We start from the raw sequence: 24,925 nt of genomic DNA on the forward strand, positions 1-24,925 counted from the left end.
CAAACTGGAAGATAGCAAAAGTATAAAAATGGAAAAGATCTCCAGATATTTCTCTAAAAACTCATTTCATTAAAGACAGAGGAACAGCCACATTTATGTTATTGTATCACAGTCCTTAATGAATTGGGGAAAGATTCATGTACAAGATGGTATTTGCAGTAGATCTTAAAGGAGGGTAATGGTGAGGAGAGAATTCGTTCTAGACATGTGACAGCCAGTGCAAAGGCTAGCAGGTCAGAGATGGAGTGCCAAAAATAAGGGGTAGAGAGAAGTCAAGTTTGGCCATTTGGACCAAAGGGAATCTAGAATAAAAATGACTGGATTGGAAGCTTAAGGACCTGGGTGTGCATCCTTTCTTGGCCATCTGCTTCCTGTGCAACTTTGAGGAAGATGATTGATTTCCTTGATTTTCAGTGTTCTCATCTGTAAAATGATTAGTTTGGACTAGATGACCTCTCAAATGTTTTCCAGCTCAGATAAATCTATGATTACATGATCTCAGGCAGATATTTTCAGTCATATCCAACTCTCTGTGATTCCATTTGGGATTTTCTTGGCAGATACTGAAATGGTTTGCCATTTTCTTCTCCAGCTCATTTTACAGATGAGGCAAACTGAGTTAAGTGACTTGCCCAGTGTCACACAACTAGTACATGTGTAAGACTGAATTTGAATTCAGACCTTCCTGACTCTAGGCCTGGGGCTCCATCTATTAGGTGATCTACCTGTCTTGTGTACAGTCCAGAAATAAAACCCAGAGAATGGAGAAACATAATAGATGTTAGAGTTGAAAGGGAACCTCAGATATCATAGAGTCCAACTCCCTCATTTTACAGATAAAGAAATGGAGGCAAAAAGAGTTAAGTGACTTGGATAGGCTCACACAGCTAGTATGTGTCTGAGACTGATTTTAAACTCATCTTCCTGATTCCAGGCCTGGTACTCCATCTATTGAATCATCTGCCTACCGTGTGTACAATCCAAAAATAAAAGCTAGGGAATGGTGAAATATCATAGATGCTTGGACTGAAAAGGAGAGTCTAATACCCTCATTTTACAGATAAGGAAATGGAGGCAAACAGATAAGTGACGTGGCCAGATTCACCCAGCTAGTAATTATCTAAGATCAGATTTGATCTCAAATTTTCTTGACTCAATATCCAGGACACTATCCATTGCCCCATCTAGTGCAGATATAGGTGGGGCTAATACACTATCTTTCCTTAGTGTATCTGTCCTCAGGCTTGGGTTCAGCTAAGTGTATGATGAAAGTACTAGCCTTCTTGTTTCAGCCCTGACTCTCCTTGCATTTCCTCTGCCTCAATCCTTCCAAGCCTCAGCCTGATTCAAATCAGTGGGCATTGGCTAAATGCTAGGTGTAGAAAGATATGAGAATTACAAAGTAATCAAACCAGAACACAGAAATTAGAACTAGAAGGGATGTTAGAGACCAACTCATCCAATCATCTCATTTTACTGAGGTGAGGAAATTCTCTCCAGAGGGAGAAAGTACCTCTGATTTCCAGGCCAGAACTCCTTTGAATATTGTTATATTGCCTCTCTTACAATATAATCCTTCCCTGAGGAGTTTATAGACTCATTAGAGAGATGAGATGCAAGCACTTTTGAAACAGTTAAATGAACTATTTGTGGTTAATGTTACTCAGCCATGTCCAAGTGTTCCCTGACTCCATTTGGGGTTTCTTGCCAAAGACACTGGAATGGTTTTGCCATTTTGTTTTCCAGCTGGTTTTATAGATGAGGAAAGTTAGGAAAATAAGATTACATGATTTGCTCCAAGGTCACATAGACAGTAAGTGTCTGAGGCTGGATTTGCTCTCAGATGTCTTCCTGAATCCAGGCCTAGAACTCTATCCACAGTGCCACTTAGCTACATCCTTAGATAAACTATAAAATTGGTACCTACTCACAGAACAATTGTGAGAATTTAAGATTATGTGTATAAAGGGCTTTGTAAATTTTAAATTACTATTATTATATCATCAGTTATTATTAGAATCTTATCCTCATCTTTTTAAAAAGAAATTCAAAATAATAGAATAGACTGGAAGGGAAAATAGCAAGGAAATGAAAATGGAAAAGATTTACAGGTACTTCTCTAAAAAATTCTTCATCAAAGATAGATGAGTAACTACATCATACCATGATTTCATGGTCTCTGAGGTGCTACATGAGGAAATGAAAAAAAAAAAAAAACAGTAAAGAAAACAAAATTGAGAAGAGCCATTATATTAGATGGAAAACACCCATGCACACTAGAGATCACATCATTTTGAAGGAACTGAAGGATTAGTTCTAAAGATAACAGAAAGGGGGAAAGGGACAATGCAGAACAATTGAAAACACTAATAACAACAGCAGGCAGAATTTATTAAGCACAGAAACTATACAGTTTCTGACATCAATGGATTTGTATTTTGCAGGAGCAGGGAGGGAAAGAGAATATAGTACAAAGAAAATTAAATAGAAATAAATGCAAATATATGAGGAAAGAGCACTAGCAAATGGGGAAGGGATCAAGATAAGCTTTCAGCTAGAGATAACACTTGAGCTAAAGAAAGCTAGTATTCTGTGAGGAGGGAATGAAGGGAAAGAAAAGTATTGCCCAGAGAAAAAAATTCAGAATCTTGTGTAAGCCAGGAAATAGGGAGTGTCCAGAAGGTAGGAAGGTAACTATCCAAAGCAACCAAAAGGCCAAGAAGATAAGAAGAGAAAAGACCATTGGATCTGGTAATTTGTAAATTACTGATAACCACAGATTGAGCAGTTTCAGTTCAATCTATCAATTGATCAATTTATTATGTACCTACTATATGTCCGGTACTATGCTAAAAACTGTTGTGCCAAAATAGATGCGAGGCAGAGACCTGTTAGGAATTTAATGTGGAAGTGTATTGAAGTGCCCAGCTGCAAAGAGAAGTCCCACATCAAGCAGCCCCAAATGAAGGGAGAGTCAGCCTTTTAGAGGGCAAAACTGCAAGAAGGAGGGTCCTTATCGCCATAAGCAATAGTTGTACGGAAGCAAAAGCCAGCTGTTAGTGCCTTTTCTGGGGGTTACCAGGATGTCCTTGAGCCTCATGTGGCCAAAAATGTTCCAGGAAGTTGACAAAGGAGGGATCTGATTGAGAAAAAAAAATCCTAGAAGCCTAAGAGCAGGGGGAGCTTGTAGCAATTTCCCTGGCCAACAGGATTAGCCTACAGGGCTGAATTTGTGCTAATCCATTGTGCACAAGGGGTGTTCGAGGAGCTAGAGACCTATCAGAGGTTTTTGCAATGTGCCAAGATGATGTCTCATATTGTCCTTAAGAGCAGGGAGGATGAAATATCAGTTTTCCTTTTGAGCCCAGGGGTTTCGCTGTATTTTAAGTTATCTAATCTTCTAGGGTTAGGCAAAGGTTAGTCGAGATATTGGAGTGGCATTTCAAAACTAGGGATATATAAAGTAACAAAAAGTATTCCTGACCTCAAAAAACTCACAATCTAATGAGTGATAAGATCAGAAAAAAAATCATGGATGTGTAAGCATTGAAAAATGTTGAGTGGGTTTTCTCATATCTATAAAATATGAGAATAATTTTTACATGTACTAGAGGCATTGTTAATGAAAATATTAAAAAGAAACAGACTGCCAAATAATGTTCTAAATATAAACAGAATGCATCTTTACAATCACATAATTGGCTAAAAAGTGGAGTGAACACAAGCTCTCACTATATTTATTATTGGTTGATTATAAGGAAAAACAAACTTTACAGAATGCTTCCCATGCAAATATCAAAGTCACAAAAGGTTCCTTGAAAATTATAATGATAAAGATAATTTCTTTTGACATCTCTCTGATAATCAATCTCACATAGGAAAAAAAGAAAACATGTTCATGAAAACATTTGTCACTGTCTTACAAGTTATTCAGTGCAGAGAGAAAATGGAAAAAGAGTTCTTTATCAATGATGTAGTCCTTCAGACACTCATGGCATTGTGCTGATTGCCTCAAGATCTGCAGCATTGTAAGATCTTCAAATATAAATCTCAATCTTTCAGAAAACTTTGGCCTAATTATCTACATGGGACAGAAGAAGTGGATGAAAAATGGTAGTTGGACATTAGTGAGATAGATAGGAAGACCATGGAGCTAAGACATCAGTATAGAGATCCTTGTTAGAGACTTCTTGCAGATAAGAAATGAAATAAATAGGCCTAGAATTGAATAGGATGATGGAAGTAGGTTATATGATGTTTGGGAAATGCACAATTCTATTTAATAACCACAAGCTTTTCCCTGAAACAAAAACACATCTGATCGATTCTAATACTCTGCTGGTGATAGTATATGTGACTATGAATACAGCAATTTCCAAAAAGCTCAGAATTGGTTTGGTTTTTTTTAAATAATACCTTATTATTTTCAAAATAAATGCAAAGATAGTTTTCAACATTCACCCTTGCAAACTGTGTTCCAATTTTTCTCCTTCTCTTCCCCCACCCCCTCGTCTAGACAAATAATCCAATATATATTAAACGTGCAATTCTTCTATACATATTTCCACAATTATCATGCTGCACAAGAAAAATTAGATCAAAAAGGAAAAACAAAATGAGAAAGAAAACAAAAAAGCAAGCAAAAAGCAACAAGAAGGGGAAAATCTTATGTTGTGATCCACATTCAGTCCCCATAATCCTCTCTCTGTATATAGATGACTCTCTCCATCACAAATCTATTGGAATTGGCCTGAATCACTTCATTGTTGAAAAAAGACAAGTCCATCACAGATCAATCATCTCATGTTATGGGCCAGAACTCTGAACTTTAAACAAAGGATTCTTATAAGGCATTAAGTCAGTGGAATTGATAGAGACAAAAGTTATCTAATTTAGCATGGTTCAGTATGATTGATTTAATCCTACAAGGAGATGTTATGGGCCAGAACTTGAAAGAAGATACTAAGTGTAATTGAGGAGACAATGGTTAAATCTAGTTTAGTATTGATTTAATCCTACAACAAATAATGGTTTCCTTGTGATACAATGATTGGTATATGCTCAGTGTGGAATATATAAGCTAGAAGCTCTCAGAAAAGACAAGTGGGACTAGAAGCTCATGGAGGCTGAGACAGATTCATTCCATCCTCCACCTTTGTGGTAGCTGGAGGCTGAAGCACAAACCTTTGGATTCTGGGAGATTTCAGAAGCCAGAGAAGGCAGGTAGGAGTTCAAGCTCTTCAGAACCAAGTAGAGAGATAGGCCTCCAGAAAAACTATTGAGCACAAAGTGAAGGAGACAGTATTTTGAAGGAGACAATAAAGGATTTGGACTTTAACACTGGCTACTCGTGTGGTGATTATTGAACTGAAATGAAGGCTGCTCCCAGAGACCCCAAGAAAACCTCAACAGAGAACATTACATTTTAAAGAGAATATTACAATCTCATATTCTTGTTAAGGTTCAAATTGTAAATCACTTTAAGACCAATGGTCATGGTAGTCCAAGCTGTTACACCCCCATTATTGACAGGACAATAAAAGATAATGTCAGAGACATGAATGACCAAAAAATTCAAATGACCTTATCACATATATTAAGAGGGAGGGAAATATAGCTGGCATGCCTGCAATAGTATACCTTGATTAATTGAAGACATATACAGGAAGAACCTCAGCATTGGTTAAAATCCCTATAGAGGATGTGCAAAAAAGGACATGGACCAGCACAGCCAAAGAGACCTTAATGAGACAGAATCCTTACCATGGGAGAGAGTATTTACATCCATATGATTGCAAATTCTTCAATGATTAATGCTTTTGAACAGTTTAGATTGATCTTGATTAAGAGTCAATGAGTAGTCCTGCTGATTATCAGGATAGAAATTCAAAGATGGGAGAGACCAACCCCAGTGACCCAAAAGAGCTTTGGGAAATTTGCAGAAGTCTGGCCTTGAAATAGGGATCAGATTTACATGAGCAGACAGTATTCCAGAGAGAACAGTATAAGCTAAGCCAGCTCACATCTCAAATTCAGCACTGAGGGAAAGAGGAAATGTTTACTATGGGACATTGTCTATACTTCAGAGTCAACTAGCTGATGCACTGAAGAGGGGACTGAGTCTGGAGACAGGAAAACCTGAATTCAAATTTGACTTCAAACACTTCCTAGTGAAAGGACCTTAGCTTAATTTCTGTTACTTAACTTCTGTCTGCCTCAGTTTCCTCTTTAGTAAAATAGTGGTAATAGGATGTATCTCTCATAGTTGTTGTGAGGTACTTATGTGAGGTAATTATGAAGTACTTAATACAGTTCCTGGTATTAACAAATGTTGATTCCCTTCCCCCCTCTGAATGGACAACAGTATCTCATACTCTTTAAAGCCAGAGGTCACTTTAAAAACCATTTGATTTTACTCTGTATTTTATATTTTATAGTAAAAGAAACTGAAATTAACAGAGAAGAAAAGACTTACTCAAGATCACATCAGCAATGAGGAAGAACAAGGATATGAAGCCATATTGTTTGTATCAAAAATCTAACACATATTTTTGCTCTTTCTCTCTCCTCTTCCTATAGGATTTTGCTTGGTGTGACTGAGTCTGACTGATACCTTCTCAGGGGAGGACTTCCTCCTAGAATTGTGTGGTAATTCCTAGTGTCTTCACTTGGGAAAATAGAAGTACTTGTCATGTTTAGGTACCATATTGCATATTTCCATGACTCCCCAGAAGTCAAATTCCCCAGACTTCCCTTACTATTTTTTATTCCTTTGCCCCCACCTATGTTTATTGACCTCATGATTTGAATGCTCTTCAAGGATCAAGCAGTCTCCCTTTCCCTCTATTGCTCACGTCTAGAAGCACCCAATGGAATCACCACCGTCCAGCTAGAGGGCTTGCAGGGAGCGTCTGGCATTCTTCTCATAGATAACATGTGACCTTTGCTGAGCCATTGTGGGAAAAGCACGAATCCCAGAGTTCCCTTGAGCAGTCACACTTAGCTGGCTTTGTTCCCAGAAAATGAGCTTCACTACTACGTCCAGACACCTGGAAAAGACACTTAGTCATATCTAGTGACTCAGACTCCATGATTCTGGATCTCTGTTGCTTTGGGAAAGCAGCACTCATTTCAGCCAGCAGAGGGAATTGTTCAGCAGAAATGACTGCAAGGCCACATACTAGATTGAAATCATTAGATTTACCTTCTTTGAAGCTTTTGTATTTGTCTCATATTTGAAGGAGTCTTGAGAGAGAGACAGAGACAGAAACAGACACACACACACACACACACACACACACACACACACACACACAGAAGTTCTAGTTAAGTTTAACCTCAAGCCTGGCAGGGAACAGAGATTAGACTGGATGATCTTGAAAATCCTCTTTAGCTCTGAATGCTGATCTTAAATTCTACTCCTAACAGTACAGGCTGACCCAGGACTGCCCTCCATGCCTGGAATTCACTCCCTATTCACCTCCCCTCAGAGAATCCCTTGTTTTCTTCAAAAGTCAGCTCAAGCACCCCCTTCCATGTGAAGCCTTCTGTCACCATCACTGATCCTCAGCTATCAGTAGTGCCTTCCCTACACCACAGCCCTTGTATTTACTGTGTCCATAGTTTGCATATATGTACACGTCTCACCTTATAGAATGTCACATATCAAGGAGAGGATTTGTTTCCTTTATTTTTATCTTTGTACCCCTATACTTATTGTGAGATAGCACATAATAAATTCTTGATAAAAATAAATAGATAAATAAATGGACAGATAGGAAAACAGATAAGAAGAAAGGAAGATAGGCAGAGTGATAGATAGATAGGAAGATAGGAGGATGGTAGATAAACAGTGACTAGGGAGATAGATGATAGATAAAGAGATAGATAGATAAATAGATAGACAGACAGACAGATAGATAGATAGGCAGACAGATAAATGGGCAGAGACTGAGACTGAGACAAAGAGACAAAGAGGCAGAAAGCCAGAGAGAGAAACAGATTCTGTAGAGATATAGTCAGAGAAATTGCTGGGTTACAATCCAGGATTTCTCCCCATTTTTGAAATCTAAGTTTGAAGTTATAAGCAGAAATTTTGAGTCCTTAAAAGAGAGCTAAAAAGAACCTTAGAGGCTAAGTGTAATTCTTACCTAAAGTGAGAGTTCTTGCAATAAAAACAGGAATTAGCAATGGGATGAATATCATGCATACTACTCATGTTATTTCCATTTACCCAGCCTGCCTTATAGGCATTATCCAACATAGGGCCTAGAAATGTGTGTTTGGGACCAATACACCCCCTTCACTGGATTTTCCCAAAATACTTTGCCTGACTCTCTTTTGCTCTCTCACAGTGTTCCTTGCATTATATTTATCTTTCCACACCCCATATCCCCTCAGTAGATCTTAAACTCTTTGAGGGCAAAGTAGTATCATTTGTTCCCAGTCTTTCTATGTCTCCTTGTTTATAGTATTTTTAAAAATATATATATTCATTAAAATGAATAGAATGGCTGGAATTTAAATTAACTTATCTCATTTCAAAGTAATTAAATCACATTGTATAAGTTACCACAGATTATTCAGGCTAATAATAATAATAATGATAATAAGAGCTGACATCTATGTCTATATAAAGCTTTAAGGCTAACAAACTACTTTATGTTACATTATCTCATTTGATGGGCTAATAAGGAGATAGTTTACTCCTAAATGATGCAGGAGAGGTGAATCAGGCAATGATTCATTGCATTTATTACAATTTCTAGAATGAATGAATGATAATGTCTCATTTGAAATCCTGGAAATCAATAGACTTTACCAAGGCATAAAATATGCTGTAAGAAGGTGTCATATCAAACTGTTGGCAATAGAATAAAAAAAACTTCTCATCACCTGGAGTTCTAAATTATGACTAGCAAAGAAAAAAGGAGGGAGCACAGAGTGGGGGGAATTACATTATGGTCCCAACTTCACTAATTTGTTATGATCTTGAATAAGGCTATTAAGTTCTCTGGATCTCAGATTCCAAATCAATAAAACAAAGGAATTGGACCCTCCGTTTTGAGGCCAGATATAGACAATCCCCAGCTAGAATGTACATTTTATTCCAAAATTTTTAGGTTGGATGTTTGGAACTCAAAGTATGTTTTCCTAAAGAAAGAACATTGGAAAATGTGATTAGATTCCAATTTAATCACTAAATTGATGGGCATTTACTAAGCACTTGCTATACTAGACACTATACATAGGTGTCAAGGATGATAAAACAGAAGCTCTTGGAAAAAAATTTATAGTCAGCCAGGTAAGACAACATGCAATAGATAGAATGCAATTTTGAAGGAAGCATCAGCAACTGGAGGCATTGGGAAAGGTCTGATGTTGAAGGTGGTATTTGGGTCGAACTTTGAAGGAAATTCCAAAACCTGCAAAATGAAAGTAAGACAAGGATGCACAGAGGGATAGTCAGTACAAAGATGTGGAGGGAGGAGATTAAGTGCAATGTATGAGAAACAGCAAATAAGACAGGACCTCAGAGTGTGTGGAGAGGAGTAATATACAATAAGAAAAGAAAGGTAAATAGTGATTAGGTTGTAAATATATTTAAATCCCAAAAGAGTAATTTATATTCAATTTGGGGATACTAGTAATCCACTAGAATTTATTGAGTAGAAGAGCAACATGATCAGATTTGAACTTTAGGAAAATCATTTTAGTAGTTGTGCCAAAGATAAATTGAAGAGGGAGACACACTCATTGATTTATTTTTTCTTTAATTTTATTTTATTTTTCCACATACATGTAAAGATAGTTTTCAATGTTCATTAAAAAAAAACAAAAAACTTTGTATTCCAAATTTTTCTCCACCCCCCCAAGACAGCAAGCAATCTGATACAGGTTAAATATGTGCTACTTTTAATCATATTTCCATATTTGCCATGTTATACAGGAAAACTCAGACCAAAGGGGGGGAAGTGAGAAACAAACAAAGAAGTGAAAATGCTTTAATCCATATTCAGTCTCCATAGTTCCCTCTCTGAATGTGATTGGCATTTTCTATTTGAAGTCTATTAGAATTTCTTTGAATTACTGCATTTTTGAGAAAAACCAAGTCCATCACAGTTGATCATAATATAATTTTTCAGTTACTGTGTACAATTTTTTTTAAAATTTGCTTTTTATGCATAGCACTGCTAAGTGCTACAAGGATATAAAATTCATAGATTCCCAGACTCTAAGGATTGGAAAAGTCCTAGTCTAACCTGAACAATGTCCTCTATAATATACCCAACAGTCTATACTTTAGCCTTTGCTCAGACTTCTCATGAGTAGGAGAGTACAACCTCCCAAGTTTCTACTTCTATATGTCTCTGATTACTAGGAAGTTATTTTTCTTATATCCATTTTAAAATCTGCCTCTTTGTCATTTCTTCCCATTGATCCTCATGCTGCTCATGTCTTTAAATATGGCATAGTCTCTGGTTTTGTGACTTTTGAGAATTCACTTAAGTAAATCCAACAAGCATTTATTAAATATCAGGCACTGGAGGTTCAAACAAAGGCCAAAACATTCCTACACTTGGGGAGCCCTCATCTTACTATATGTAAACATCTATCTATTTCTCTGTCTATCTATCTATCTGTATATCTATCTGACTGTCTATCTACCTATCCACCTACCAATTTACCTTTCTTCCTTTTTTCTTTCTTTGTTCCTTCATTCCTTCCTCCTTCCCTCTCTTCCATTCTCCCTTCTTTTCTCTCTTTATTCACGTCCCTTTTATCTTTCCTCTTCTACTTCTAATCAACCTATGTGGAACAAATTGGCTGGAAAATAATCAGCATTGAGAAGGTCTTGGAAAAACCTCTTGAAGAAAGTAAGCTCTAAGCTGATACTTACTTAAGGGATACCCAGAAATGAAGGTAAAGAAGGAGAGCATTTGAAGTATGGAGGACAGCCAATGAAAGGGCACAAAGCCAGGAGATTGTGTCATATCCAAGGAATGACACAGAGACAAGTGTGGCTTGATTGTAGAGTATGTGTGGAACAGAGCTGGGTATAAGAAGGTTAGAAAGATTAGAAAGGTTCAGATTGTACATGGAGTTTATATTTGATCTTAGCTTCTCTGTACCTCAGGCCCTTCCATTCTAAAATGTGTATAATAATATTTGTACAACCAACATGACTAGAATGTATCTTGGTAAACTCTAAAGCACTACAGAAATAGGAGCAGCTATTGATTGTTAACATCATCATCATCACTACTACTCATACTACTGACAGGTGGTGGCTAAGATCACTGGATTTAGAATCAAAGAAGATCAGAGATTAAATCCTGCCTCATACACTTTTTAAACAGTGTAATTTATCTCTGAGTCTCAGTTTTTGTTTTGGGGGTTTTTTGTCAGTAAAATGAAAACAATAACAGCACTCAGTTCCCAAGGTTATTATGAGGAACATATGAGATAAATAACAGGTATATAGTGCTGGAATAAGACACAATAAAAGAGAACCCTTACACATATTCCATTGAAGTTGTCTTAAAGACATATAAAAAAGTGCCCTCTGAAGGCCAAAATCATTGCTCAAAAGCATTAAGAAACACTTGCTGCAGGAGGTACATTTTTTCATATGTCCAAGAGAATATAAATTCCTTGAAGGCAGCTATAACAACTTTATAATTGGATCCCTGGTGACTGTCAGAGTGCTGGAAACATTGAGGCAATAATTTAAATGTGTACTGAATTCAATCAAATTAGACTAACTTGTATAATCTTGGACACATCAGAATATCCTTTTGGTGTAGGTAGAACAAGTATTATTGTACCCATTTTTATACATCTAATTTTTATTTTGTTTTTTCTCAATTACACGTGATCAAAATTTAAAATATTCATTTAAAAATATTTCTAATGTGCAATCATGTAAAGCATTTCAATATTAGACACATTGCAAAAGAAAACACTGATTTCCCCCCCAAAAAAAAAACCCAAAGATTATAAAGTAAAAATAGTATGCTTCAATCTCTATTCAGACTCCATCAATTTTTTTTTCTCTGAAGGTAGATAGCATTTTTCATCAATCTTTCTTTGGAAAGATTTCTAGCTTATTCCACTAAAGGAAATATTTGCTAATGGCTTTAAATAGATACTACTTATCATTTCCAGGAAAGTTCCATTTATTCCTGTATTTTCTAGTATTTTTTTAAAAATAGGAATGTTATATCTATTGAGATAATCATAAGGTTTTTATTGCTTTTGTTCTTGTAGTAATTTTATTTTTTATTAAAGACTTTTATTTTCAAAACATATGCATGGATAATTTTTCAACATCATCTCTTGCAAAACCTTATGCTCCAATTTCACCCTCTGTTTCCTCCATCTCCTCCCTTAGATGGCAAGAAATCCAATATATGTTAAAACATGATAAAATATATGTTAAATACAACATATGCATACATATTTATATAATTATCTTGCTGCATAATACAAATCAAAACAGAAAGGAAAAAAGTGAGAAAGAAAATAAAATTCTAGCAAACAACAACAAAAAGAGTGAAAATGATATGTTATGATCCACACTCAATTCCCACTGTCCTCTCTCTGGGTGTAAGTATCTCTCCTCATCACAAGATCACTGGAAATGGCCTGAATTATCTCATTATTGAAAAGAACCACATCCATCATAATTGATCATCACACTAACTTGTTGCCATACATAATGATCTCCTGGTTCTGCTCATTTCACTTAGCATCAGTTCCTGAAAGTGTCTCCAGGTCTCTCTGAATTCATTCTGCTGATCATTTCTTATAGAACAATAATATTCCATAACATTCATATACCATAACTTATTCAATCATTCTCCAACTGATGGGCATCCACTCAATTTCCAATTTCTTGTCATCTTGTAGTCATTTTGGAAAGGAGGGGACTGAAACCTAGGATAATAAAGTGATGTTTCTAAGTTCTCTGGGACTCAGTTTCCTCATTTGTAAAGTGAGAGTTGAATTCATAACAGCTCAAGTTTAAAGAGTACTTTTCATAAACTAGAGTAGGTAATTCAATTATTATCATACCCAACAGGGAAATAAAATGATTTGCCAACTTGACCGTAGCTATTAAGTGTTAGAGCCAGACTAAAATTCACATATTCTAACTCCAGGTTGAACCATAAATATTTCTATTGCATTGCACTGCCTCTGGACAATAGGATATCTAAGAGGTAGCTCTCTGAGCCTGCCCTTCACTAAGTATGAACTTAACAATGTTGTCAAGAATAGATGGATTAAATAGAAAAACATGACATTTTGCATTGCCAATCTGGATGGTCTGACTCCTTCACAAAGAGTTTTGTAGATTTTTCTAACAACCTGACCTCCATTTGTAATGATTCTTCCATGGAAAAAATATCTCAGTATTTCAGGTTATCTCACCCTAGCTATAACTACAGCCATGAGAAGAAATGTATCTGCTACCCACCCTTGACCCCAGCCATTCCTACTGAATATTATTTAATCAAGAAACATCTGTAAGCATCTACTATAAGCTAAACAGGCACTGTGCTAAGCAATGGACATACAAAGAGAGGCAAAAAAAGTTTGTCTGTCCTCAACAATCTCATATCTGAATCTGGGAGACATAATGAAGACAAAAATGTATACATATACATATATACATTCATATGATATAGATATGTATATAGATATCATATAGATATGACTGATAGAAGTTATATAGATAGATAGTAAATCCAATGTAAATGGGAGGCATTTTCTTTTCTTTTTTTCTTTTATTAATTTTATAATTATACATTTTTTGACAGTATATATGCATGAGTAATTTTTTATAACATTATCCCTCGTATTCATTTTTCCAGATTTTCCCCTTCTTCCCTCCCTCTACTCCTTCCCCTAGATGACAAGCAATCTCATACATTTTACATGTGTTACAGTATAACCTAGATACAATATATGTGTGTAAATCCAATTTTCTTGTTGCACATTAAGTATTGGATTCTGAAGGTATAAGTAACCTGGGTAGATAGACAGTAGTGCTAATATTTTACATTTAATTCCCAGTGTTCCTTCTCTGGGTGTAGTTGTTTCTGTCCATCATTGATCAGCTGGAAGTGAGTTGGATCTTCTTTATGTTGAAGATCTCCACTTCCATCAGAATACATCTTCATACAACATTGTTGTTGAAGTGTATAGTGATCTCCTAGTTCTGCTCATTTCACTCAGCATCAGTTGATGTAAGTCTCTCCAAGCCTCTCTGTATTCATCCTGATGGTCATTTCTTACAGAGCAATAATATTCCATAACCTTCATATACCATAATTTACCCAACCATTCTCCAATTGATGGACATCCATTCATCTTCCAGTTTCTAGCCACTACGAAAAGAGCTGCTACAAATATTTTGGCACATATATGTCTCTTTCCGCTCTTTAGTATTTCTTTGGGATATAAGCCCAGTAGTATCACTGCTGGATTAAAGGGTATGCACAGTTTGATAATTTTTTGGGCATAGTTCCAGATTGCTCTCCAAAATGGCCGGATTCTTTCACAACTCCACCAACAATGTATTAGTGTCCCCGTTTTCCCACATCCCCTCCAACATTCATCATTATTTGTTCCTATCATCTTAGCCAATCTGACAGGTGTGTAGTGATATCTCAGAGTTGTCTTAATTTGCATTTCTCTAATCAGTAGTGATTTGGAACACTCTCATATGAGTGGATATAGTTTCAATTTCATTATCTGAGAATTGTCTATTCATATCCTTTGACCATTTATCAATTGGAAAATGGTTTGATTTCTTATAAATTAGGATCAATTCTCTACATATTTTGGAAATGAGACCTTTATCAGAACCTTTAACTATAAAAATATTTTCAATGGGAGGCATTTTCTAAAGGAAAAACACTAGAAATTCAAGAAAGATTCCTTTTTATTAAGGGTGGAATTTGAGCTGAGTCCTTTTTCTTAACATTATTTTATTTTTCCAAATACACACAAAGATAGTTTTCAACACTCATCTTTGTAAAACCTTGTGTTCCAAATTTTTCTCCCACTCTCTCCTTTCCCTGCTTCCCAAGAGAGCAAACAATCTGATACAAGTTAAACATATGCAATTCCTCTAAACATACTTCCATATTCATCATGCTGTGCAAGAAAAATCAGATCAAAAGGGGAAAAAGCATGAGAAAGAAAAAAAAAAAACAAGCAAATAACAACAGCAACAAAAAAGTGAAAATACTATGCTTTGATCCACATTTAGTCTCCATAGTTCTTTGAACTGTGTCTTAAAGGAAGCTAGGAAGGAGAGCATTTCATGCATAGGGGATGTGTAGAAAAAAGGCCTGGAGTTGAAAAATGAAGTGTCATGTGAAAGAAAAAGGAAGAAGGCCTTCATGGCTTAATTACAGAACGTAAGAAATGAAGTTCATCACCCTTTTAGGTCACTACTAAAAGACAAAGCCCCATTGCATAGTCTTTGGTATGAATCTACATTTAATTCTGTGAAATTGTGACTTCATGCATCCTTGGTCATTGTACCTATTCTTCCAAAGACTATCACACTGAAGGTTAAAATGAGCCCATCTCTCCCTTCCCATCATGGAACAAATGTATTCCCTTATTTCTTTTATTGTCACCACTGGTGTATTATTAGTGATGACTCCTCTTGTTAAAACAACTAAGAGGATCATGTCCCTGCATTGTCCCTAGTTGTCCCTCCTAGAATTCTTGTCCATTCAAGAATGAAAATACAGGTTGGTCTGAACAAGATAAGTAGTTCTGTAATACAATCCTTGTTCTAAAAGACAACATGATATTTTAAGCTTGTGATGTTATACTGATAATATTCTTTTCTTAGAAGCCATCTTCTGTATATCTCTCTAAATATGGCACACAGGAGAGCTGCCTATGAGCTTGGTGTTAGGACCATGTGGAAAAGATATATACAATCTTGTGAGATCTGTTACACTATCTTTCTGGATAAAGACACAATCTGACCTAATTCTGCTCAGTACCTCCTCTAAGTTTCTATGTGTGGGCTAGAAATATTGGGCCCTTGGAATGTGAAAGATCACCTCACTACCCATTGTGAAAGAGCCAGCCCTCTCATAAATGGGTCAGAGCCCACAAAAAGAACAGTATAAAAGGCCTTGCCTCCTAGGCCTTCTCAGGCTACCTGAGTCTCTAGTCAACTGTCCAGGAAGGTATCTCTCCTAATAGGGATGTGGAGAGGAGGGACCACAAACATTGCTACTTCAGAAGGAGATTGATGATCTTGGAGGATGGGACAGAGAATAGAGGGCCAGTCTCAAAGTTGGAGGTGAGAAGGTATTCATGAAGAAAGAGCATCAAGACAAGAAAAGAAATAAGAATGAGAAGTCTTGGGGGCGTTCTCCTTGTGAAGAGAATAGAGGTATAGCTTCCAGGACTAGGGAGATGATATTTCCTCTGTGTTGAGCCTCCTCAGATTATTACATACAGTTCTGTATATCATATTTTAGAAATTATATTAATAGCAGAGCTGGCCTTAAAGTTGGGAAGGTCTGAGTTCAAGTTATACCCCTCACAGAATGCTTGTGTGGTATTGCGCAATTCAATTAAACTCAAACTTGGGAGTGGGGCACTTGGGCAGTTAGATAGTAGCATTGATAGACTCTGGAATCAGAAGAACCTAAGTTCAAATATGGCTTCAGATACCTGTGTGACTCTTGGCAAGTCATTTAACCTCGTTGCCTCCAACTCTCCCCAAAATAAAACAAAAACCTCTCAGTGCCTTAAGTAATTATCTAAGCAGAACTGCCAGAAAACCCTTCCTGCCCCTCCCCCCCATATCTGTGCTTCCATTGGTAAAGGGAACTCCAGATGGGGCAACTCCCTCTCCCAACAAGGATCACCACCTACTCTGTTCTGCAATTTATAGTCTTAGAGTTTCCTGGAGCATTGGAAGGTTAAATAGCTTGGCAGAATCATACAGTCAATATGTATCAGAGATAAAACTTGAACATTATGCCAATGAAATCATAGATCCAGTTTTCCTCCCCCAATTAAAAACAAAAACAAAACAAAATCCAAAACAAACAAAACATTTTGGACAGCAGTCAGGAAAAGGTGATAATTTTGGTGAAGGAATTCAAGATTTGGTCAACTGAAGAAACTAGGGACATTTACTAACTGGGTAAGTCACTTAACCCTGTTTGTCTCAGTTTCCTCTTCTGTCAAATGAGCTATAGATGGAAAGGGCAGATCACTCCAGCATTTTTGCCAAGAAAATCCCAAAGAATCTGGCATGGCCAAAATAACTCAACAACAACAGAAGAGATATTTAAGTTCCCGAAGATAAGACTCAGCCCTGGAACCAATTAGTTATCTTTATATATCTGAAGAGCTGTCAAAAAGAAGAGGGATTATCCTTCTTTGGCTTGGCTCCTTTAAAGCAAAAATAAGAGCCCTAGGGTAAAAGAGAAAAAGACACACATGTAGGCTTGTAAAACTTAACAGAGTGAAAATATCCCAAGGTGGAATTAGTTGTTCCTAGACATAATGGGTTCCTCTCTTCCTGCAGATCTTCACAAAGGGCTGGTTGACCACTTCTTTGGTATGCTGTGGAAAGAAATCTTTTTCATCTAAGAAGAATCTTCTTGTTCTGAAATTCTCTGATTCTGTGATTGGTAAAGTAAAAAAGGAGCGGGTAGGGAGAAGACAGCTAATGGTTTTGAAGTTATTGAGAAGTTATTGGAACCAAATGAAGTCAATAGGATATAAACTCTTCAGTAACAGAACCATCAGTGGCTTGTTTTTTGTTTGTAATTTCTGGGGCTTATATTTTTAAATTTTGTTTGCTCATAACTAAAATGTATTAAGAATTTTATTTCAAATTTAATTATAAAGCGGTCACTCAAATATGGGAATCTTAACCTCTTGTGTATACTTTTCAGTTCCTTTGAAGTCACCGAAATATCCTACTGATGAAGCCAGAAGAATTGCCAGCCTCTTTTCTAAAGCCATCTGCAATGCTCCTCCCCAAAATTGTCCTCCCACATCCCCATACTATCTTCCTGTTTTTTCCTCCTGTAGTTCTAGCTATAGAGGATGTATAAGATGCTGCCATTTTAAATCCAGCAGAAGTTGATGCTCTCAGTCTGGGGGTTGCCATGGCTACCTCTTTATCAAAAATCCAAGGAGATCCCATAGGCACAGGCCCTAGAGTTCTTTCTGCTAGGACACTGAAAGCCTCAGGGAGTAATGAGCAAACTGGGGGCTTCCATCAATGGCTGATATAGAGGGATCCGGGGGCTATTGATAAATTTTTTCCCTTCATCCAGAGGAGCAGCTTTGATGAGATCAAAAGAATCAATGATCCCTCTAAGAGTGTAGTTTCTCATCTTTGTTTTCTGAGACCTGAACTGCTGAACAATCCAAGTAGTACCTCAGCTTTTATCAAAAGACTCTTTCTGCTTTGATTTTCCAGTTGTCCAGGCTTGGACATCCTAGAAGTCATCCTGGATTCCTTAGTGTTTCTCTTTCTCCCATACCCACGCTGTTGAATATCGATTTCATCTTTTCATCTTCTCTCAGATATGCCATTTTCACCTCTGCAATATCTCTTAAATAAGCCCCCTTATCTCTGACACGGACATCATTCTGTTTCTGACCTTCATCACCTCATACTTGGACTATTGCAATAGTCTTCTGGCGGGAATCTGGCAGCCTCAGTTCTTTCCTCACTAATTCATCCACCATTTAGGCACTAAAGTGATCATGTCACCACCACCACCCCCATTACCACCCCAACCTACTCAATAAACTACATTCATTCATTTCTGTCATGTCTGACTCTATGACCTCATTTGGGGTTTTCTTGGAAAAGATACTGAAGTGGTTGGCCATTTCCTTCCCCAGCTTATTTGACAGATGGGGAAATTGAGGCCAACTGGGATAAGTGACTTGCTCAATAAATGTCTGAAACCAGATTTGATTAGGCAGATAAGTCTTCCTGAGTCTTCCTGATTCTAGGTTGGACAATCCAGCCATAGTATTATCCAGATACCCTCAAAAAATTATAGTGATTTCCTAGTGCCCAGAAGGAAATATAAAATGAAGCCTTTCAAAACCTAGTTGCTTCTACCTTTCCAGTTTTCTTACACCTTATTCTTCAATCTTGGTTGCATAACCATTTAACTAATAAGACTCTCATCTCTTGGCTTTGGACATTGCCTCCATGCCTGGGATCCCTCCTTGACTCTAACTACTGACCCCTAGTTTAAATCTCAACTAAAACCCCAACTCCTAGAGGAAACCATTCTCAAGCCTTCTTAATTCCAATAACCTTCCTTCTATTCGTTATTTCCTATTTATCTCGTATGCAGTTCACATTGTATATATTTGTTTGCATGCTATCTCCCTCATTAGATTGTAAATTTCTTTGGATTCTTTTCTTTTTTAATTTCCAGCATTAGCACAGGGCCTACCACATAGGAGGTGCTTAATAAGTGTTTGATTGATACCTGAGTTTTCTGTTTGCTGATGAGTTGACTCCCTCTCACATAGATTTTGGTGGAATCCTTGGCATTAAAATACTCATGTCTAATTACTGACTGTCAACAAAGCTTATAATCCCCTGTTACTTGCTGTCTCCAATTTGTTCCTTGTTCCCCTAGCCTGCTTCTCCCCTCAAGCCATCATCTCCTTTCTCTTCTCTTTTTCCTGTCGCATAAGGGATGATTTTAAAATGGCCAAGCCCACTTCTTTGCTCTGTCCCCAGCCTGGGGACACATGTTGTCTGTTATTATGTTCTTTCCCCTGTGCTCCAGAATCTGGCTTGGCTTCTGAGCACATGTGTAAGGGAGAACCGTCCCTCATGTGCAATCAGTTTAAATGCTCAATTTGTGCTTGATAAGTTTAGGTGCTCAGACTGTGCTAGGAGGCAGACAGATTTGATCCACTCTTCTCAAGTTCTTAATGATAGGTTCCATTGTAAAGTTACCAAAATTGCACAAGAGAATTCCTGAAGAGACCAATTTAGGAAGGAAGAAAGTGTTCCTTTTGGGAAAATGGGACTGCTGGCTCAAGGTAACAGCAGGGAGCTGGGGTAAGCTGTGTCCATTTGCCCAACAGCTGGCTCTGGGACTTTGGCTATCCTGTACAGCCAAATGATGTTTTCTTCAGGCTGAACCAGGTTTCTTCACCTTTCAAAAGTCACTCAGAAGGCTTGTGGTAGGGGAAGTAATTATAAATGATACTTGTATTGGTATTCCCAGGGCCTAGTATGATATTTGATATGTAATAAATGTTTAAGAAGAAGAATACATATAGCTAATAATAGCTAGCATCTATATACTTTATGGTTTACAAAGACCTGTCTACATGTTAACTCATGTGAGGCTCACAACAATTCTAGGAGGTAGATGCCATATATATCTCCATTTTACATAAAAGACACTTGAAGTTGAGAGATGTTTAATGACTTGTTGTCACCCAGCTATTAACTATCTGGGACCCCATTGGACTCTGGAGTCTTCCTAACTTCAGCACTCTGTCCACTACACCAGAACTGGTTCTCGGTGCAGTCCAGAACACTCCAGAGTGAGACCAGAAATACTTAAAAATATAATTTAAAAATACTTACCAAAAATAAACAAAAATGCAATAGAACATATATAATGATAATATGTGGTTTTCTAAGTCAATATACCTTTACAGGGATCCTTATGTAGGGATAAGGGCTCTGTATCTGAGAGTGATCTTCAGTATTTAGCTGCCCCTAGTGGTTTAATGAACTCTTGTTGATTGATTAATTGATTAGACTCACCTGCTTAATCAATTACCACAGAAGACTTTTAATCAGAGGATTCTTGTCTTACAGCTGCGGTATATTGTTAGTCACTACTCACCTGCTCACCAAGTCATTCTGGGAAGCTATATCCAAGAAGCTAGCCAAGATATCACGAGTCTTTCACAATAAAGCATGATCTCCAACAGGAAGATATTTGTACCAAATCTTTCATGTCCTTCTCCATTTTACAACTGGACATAAGTTTCCTGGACAGATTCTATCCCCTTCTCCTTGGTTCTTTATCTTCCCTTACACCAACACCCATTTTGCCTAATGATGAAATCAAGTCTGGTCTTGGTTCAAATTCTTTTATGTATATGTAATAGGTAATATTAATTCTCAGGCCAACCATCTGAAATTGAAATGTCATTGATAGTCTTTATTTTCTCTGCATTACCTTTTTTTTAGTTTTCTTCATGGCACTGAAGTTTCCTAAATTCTCAATTTTGGACCCCTCTGATTTATTTGTTGGTCCAAAAGCAAATAGGAGATTGGATTTAAGGGCCTAGATGGTCTCTCTGAACACAAAGATTCTGTTATCCACAGAACATACCTTATCATGCTTCTGCTGTCCAGGTCTTCCAAGAAGTCTTTTGCCTTTGTAACTGTACACTTAGTCTGTCATGAGATGGTTTTTTTCCCCAAAAAAAGAAAAATAAAGCATTACAGAGAGATCCAAATCTCCCATACTAGCTAGTTCAGCATCATAGAATCAGGAGTAGGGACCTACATATTGATGTCAATTCTTTAAAGATGTGTAGTGTCATCTCTGTGTGTAATTGTTTCATGTATAATCCCCCCATGCTTACCTTCATCATTTAATAAGACCATTAGGATAGCAATGATAGGGAGTCAGAGAAACAAGATTTTATTCCTGTCCCTAGCATGTCCTACCTATGTGATTTTAGGTAAACCATTCAACCTCTTGGGGCATCTGTTTCCTCATTTGTAAAGAAAGTAGTTTGCATTTTTGTAAAGAGAGGTCCCTTGCATTTTTAAATCCACGATGCTCTGAAGCATCATTTATTTGAGTGATTGATTCTAGGCATTGGGCTAATCAAACAGAAGGCAGTAAAAAACCAAGATTAAATTTACAAAGACATAAAAAAAACATAATGCTAAATTGACAATTTAATATAGAAATATATAAATGTTCGGGAGCATAATCCCAGGAGCTTGCAAGGTAAGAGATGTACAAGGAAGCATGGATCTCCAAACAGTCCCAGACTCTTTTATCTTCCCCTCTTATCTCAATCTAACACAAAGTGTATCCTTTTCACACAGACACATACATACACACAGAACTTCCTTCCTGGTGACTGGAGCCATGTTGGAAAAAATCAACATGCCAGAGGCAACCTGGCACTTCTCCGGAGTGATTTGAATTTCCACGTGCACCACCTACAATACTCACTGTGCAGGACATGAGTGATGGAAGAATTTGGCTTGGGGACATGAGCTGTCACCAGGGCATGCATGTTGTGAAAGAGGCCCCTCCCTCCCATAGTAGGAGCTCATGTTTTCACTAGCCAGGTGGCAGTCTAGAACCTGTATAAAAAGTCTTCTACCTGGTTGCCACTCAGTTCATTGCTTCAGAAGTGGTGAAGTTCTTTGGCTGAAGAACTGGGTGAAACTTCCCTTGGAATCAGTGTGAGGTAAGTCTCACAGAGGGACTTGGAAGGAGAGGACTGTGGGGAACCAAAGACAAAGGAACAGTAGAGTAAGGTTGGAGATGTTGGGAAGTAGCTTAGTGGGATGGAGAGTTTTAGAAGGTTAGAATTGGCTGGGACTTCAAAGATCTCCAAGGCCAACTCTTTTATTTGACAAATGAGGAAATTGAATCCAAAAGACATGGTGTGGGTTAAAGCCACATAGCAATTTCTTTTGCCTATTTAATAGTAGAAAAAGGATTAGACGCTAAATTCTCCTGTATTGTATACCAGTGTTCTTTCTGTTCCATTATGTTGTGCTCCTTGTGGAATCTCCTATAAGTATCCCTCTTTATGGGATAAATGGGAAGATGAGGCAAGAAAGAATGGGAGAGAGGAAAAACCAGGATTGAAAGAATTGTCCAAGACACTCTATTCTTTCATAGCCTTAAAAACACCTTAAGAATATGTATGTGTGTGTGTATATATACATATATATATATATATATATATATATATATGTATACTACATATATAATATGGTATTATAGGATTGAATATAATAGATTATTGCATATTTATATTATCTATAAATGTTTGCCCTCATGTGTATATGTGTATAGTAATATCTACAATATTTCATTTTATACCACCCTACAAGACCTTTTGGGGTTAGCGGCAAATTATCAGCTTTTTGTAGAAAACTCCACTCTAAAAATTGATCCTGTTTTGGTCACTTTCCACATGTATGACTGTAGACAAGTCTTCCCTAGACCTCCTGTTTCTTCATCTATAAAATGAGTTAGGCCAGATAGTTTCTCTATAAATCCTTTAAGGTCACAATCTATAGTGGAGTATCTAACTAGAAGGATATATTGCAGACAGGTTACTCTGTCTGAAAGACTCTTTAGGGAATGTGTCTAATATACCAATTGTGCTTGTACCTCAAGAATGGCTAAGTTACAGGTCCGGAAAGGAAAAAAGAATTAACTTGTGTTTTACATATACATACATACTTTCTTCTAGGTTTATCTAGCCAGCAAAAAGATGTCTTCCCAGGCTCCTATCAAAGGCTATCCCCAATGCTCTTCTACGACCCCTATGCCAGCTCCCGCTCCAGCTCCTTCATCTAGTGGCTGCTGTGGGTCCAGTTCTGGAGGCTGCTGTGGAGGGTCCAGATCTGGAGGCTGCTGTGGGTCCAGTTCTGGAGGATGCTGTGGGTCCAGCTCTGGAGGATGCTGTGGGTCCAGCTCTGGAGGATGCTGTGGGTCCACAGGTTGCTGTGGGTCTAGTTCTACAGGATGCTTCGGAGGTTGCTGCCTACCTTCCCGGCGTCGCAGGCGTAGGGGCTGCTGCTGCTGTGGAGATAATGGCAGCCAGAGATCCCAGACCTCTGTAAGCCGGGGTGGCTCTGGCTGCTGCTCTGGAGGCTGCTGAGTTGGCCCCAACAACAGAAGTGAAGACCAGCCCATAAGAAGAATGGTAGAAGAGGCTGTTTCTGCTTACATCTTCCCCTTATTCCTCTTCCCCTTCCTTTGGAGATATCTCAGGGAGCTCAGAGTTTTCCTCCAGAAACCTACACCTTCCTCTGCTATAAATGTAAGGGGCTTTCTCTACAGATTTCTCTCTGTGGACTCAGCTATATTTATCCTTTTTTTTTGATGGTCTACAGATAACAGGCCCCCTCACATAGTAGGCTCTGAATCAGTATTGCTAACTGAATTTGATTTTGTGAATGTGTGATAATAAAGTTCACAGGAATTCCTGTAATTTCTCATTGTTTCTTATTCTTCAATGCTCTTTTACTACTTCCCTGATGAGATTTTTCTAAGCATCTTCTGTTAGCGAGGAAAGATATACAAATTAAGTGTCTGTTTTGGTCATGGAAAGAGCAACTCCAGTGCACTAGACTGAAGAGTAATCTTACAGCTAAAGTAATGATAGAAAGAAGTCAGATCAATTCTTTGCTATTGCCAAATAAATGCTGTGTCAGATGGGTAGAAATGACTCCACCTACAACAAACGTGTTGCAATGTCTTTGATTTAGGATGGCGTTTCTCCTGGGGCACTCCTGGTATGTCTGGCTCAGCTACCAAGTGTTTCATTTTGAGGCAGTAATAGTTTGGTTTCTGCCTTTGGGATATGAGGTCCTATGGAAAGGGTTGTCCAGATGATTTCCAAGGAGCCAAGGACAAAGAGAATAGCCAACATTTAAAAAAACACTATGTGCTGGGCACTGTTCAAGTGCTTTATAATGATTATCTCATTTGACCCTTTCAATAATCCTAAGATATAGTACTATTTTATTATCATTTTACGTATAAAGAAACTGAGGCAGAGAGAGGGTGAGTGACTTTTTTTCAGAATCATACAGCTAGTAAGTCTCTGAGTTCAGATTTGACTCTTCCTGATTCTATGGGGAAGT

The 24,925-nt window shown here is 37.5% G+C and overlaps 1 long non-coding RNA gene across 1 annotated transcript; it reads left to right on the plus strand.

Annotated features, from left to right (window-relative positions):
- Nucleotides 1–22,428: 22,428 nt before the first annotated feature.
- On the plus strand, nt 22,429–24,270 carry LOC141541433 (uncharacterized). Its single transcript, XR_012481801.1, has 2 exons — nt 22,429–22,506; nt 23,527–24,270. It is a non-coding gene; the product is annotated as an uncharacterized LOC141541433 (long non-coding RNA).
- Nucleotides 24,271–24,925: the final 655 nt, after the last annotated feature.

Source organism: Sminthopsis crassicaudata, chromosome 4 (genome assembly GCF_048593235.1).
Source record: "Sminthopsis crassicaudata isolate SCR6 chromosome 4, ASM4859323v1, whole genome shotgun sequence".
NCBI classification, from domain to species: domain Eukaryota; kingdom Metazoa; phylum Chordata; class Mammalia; order Dasyuromorphia; family Dasyuridae; genus Sminthopsis; species Sminthopsis crassicaudata.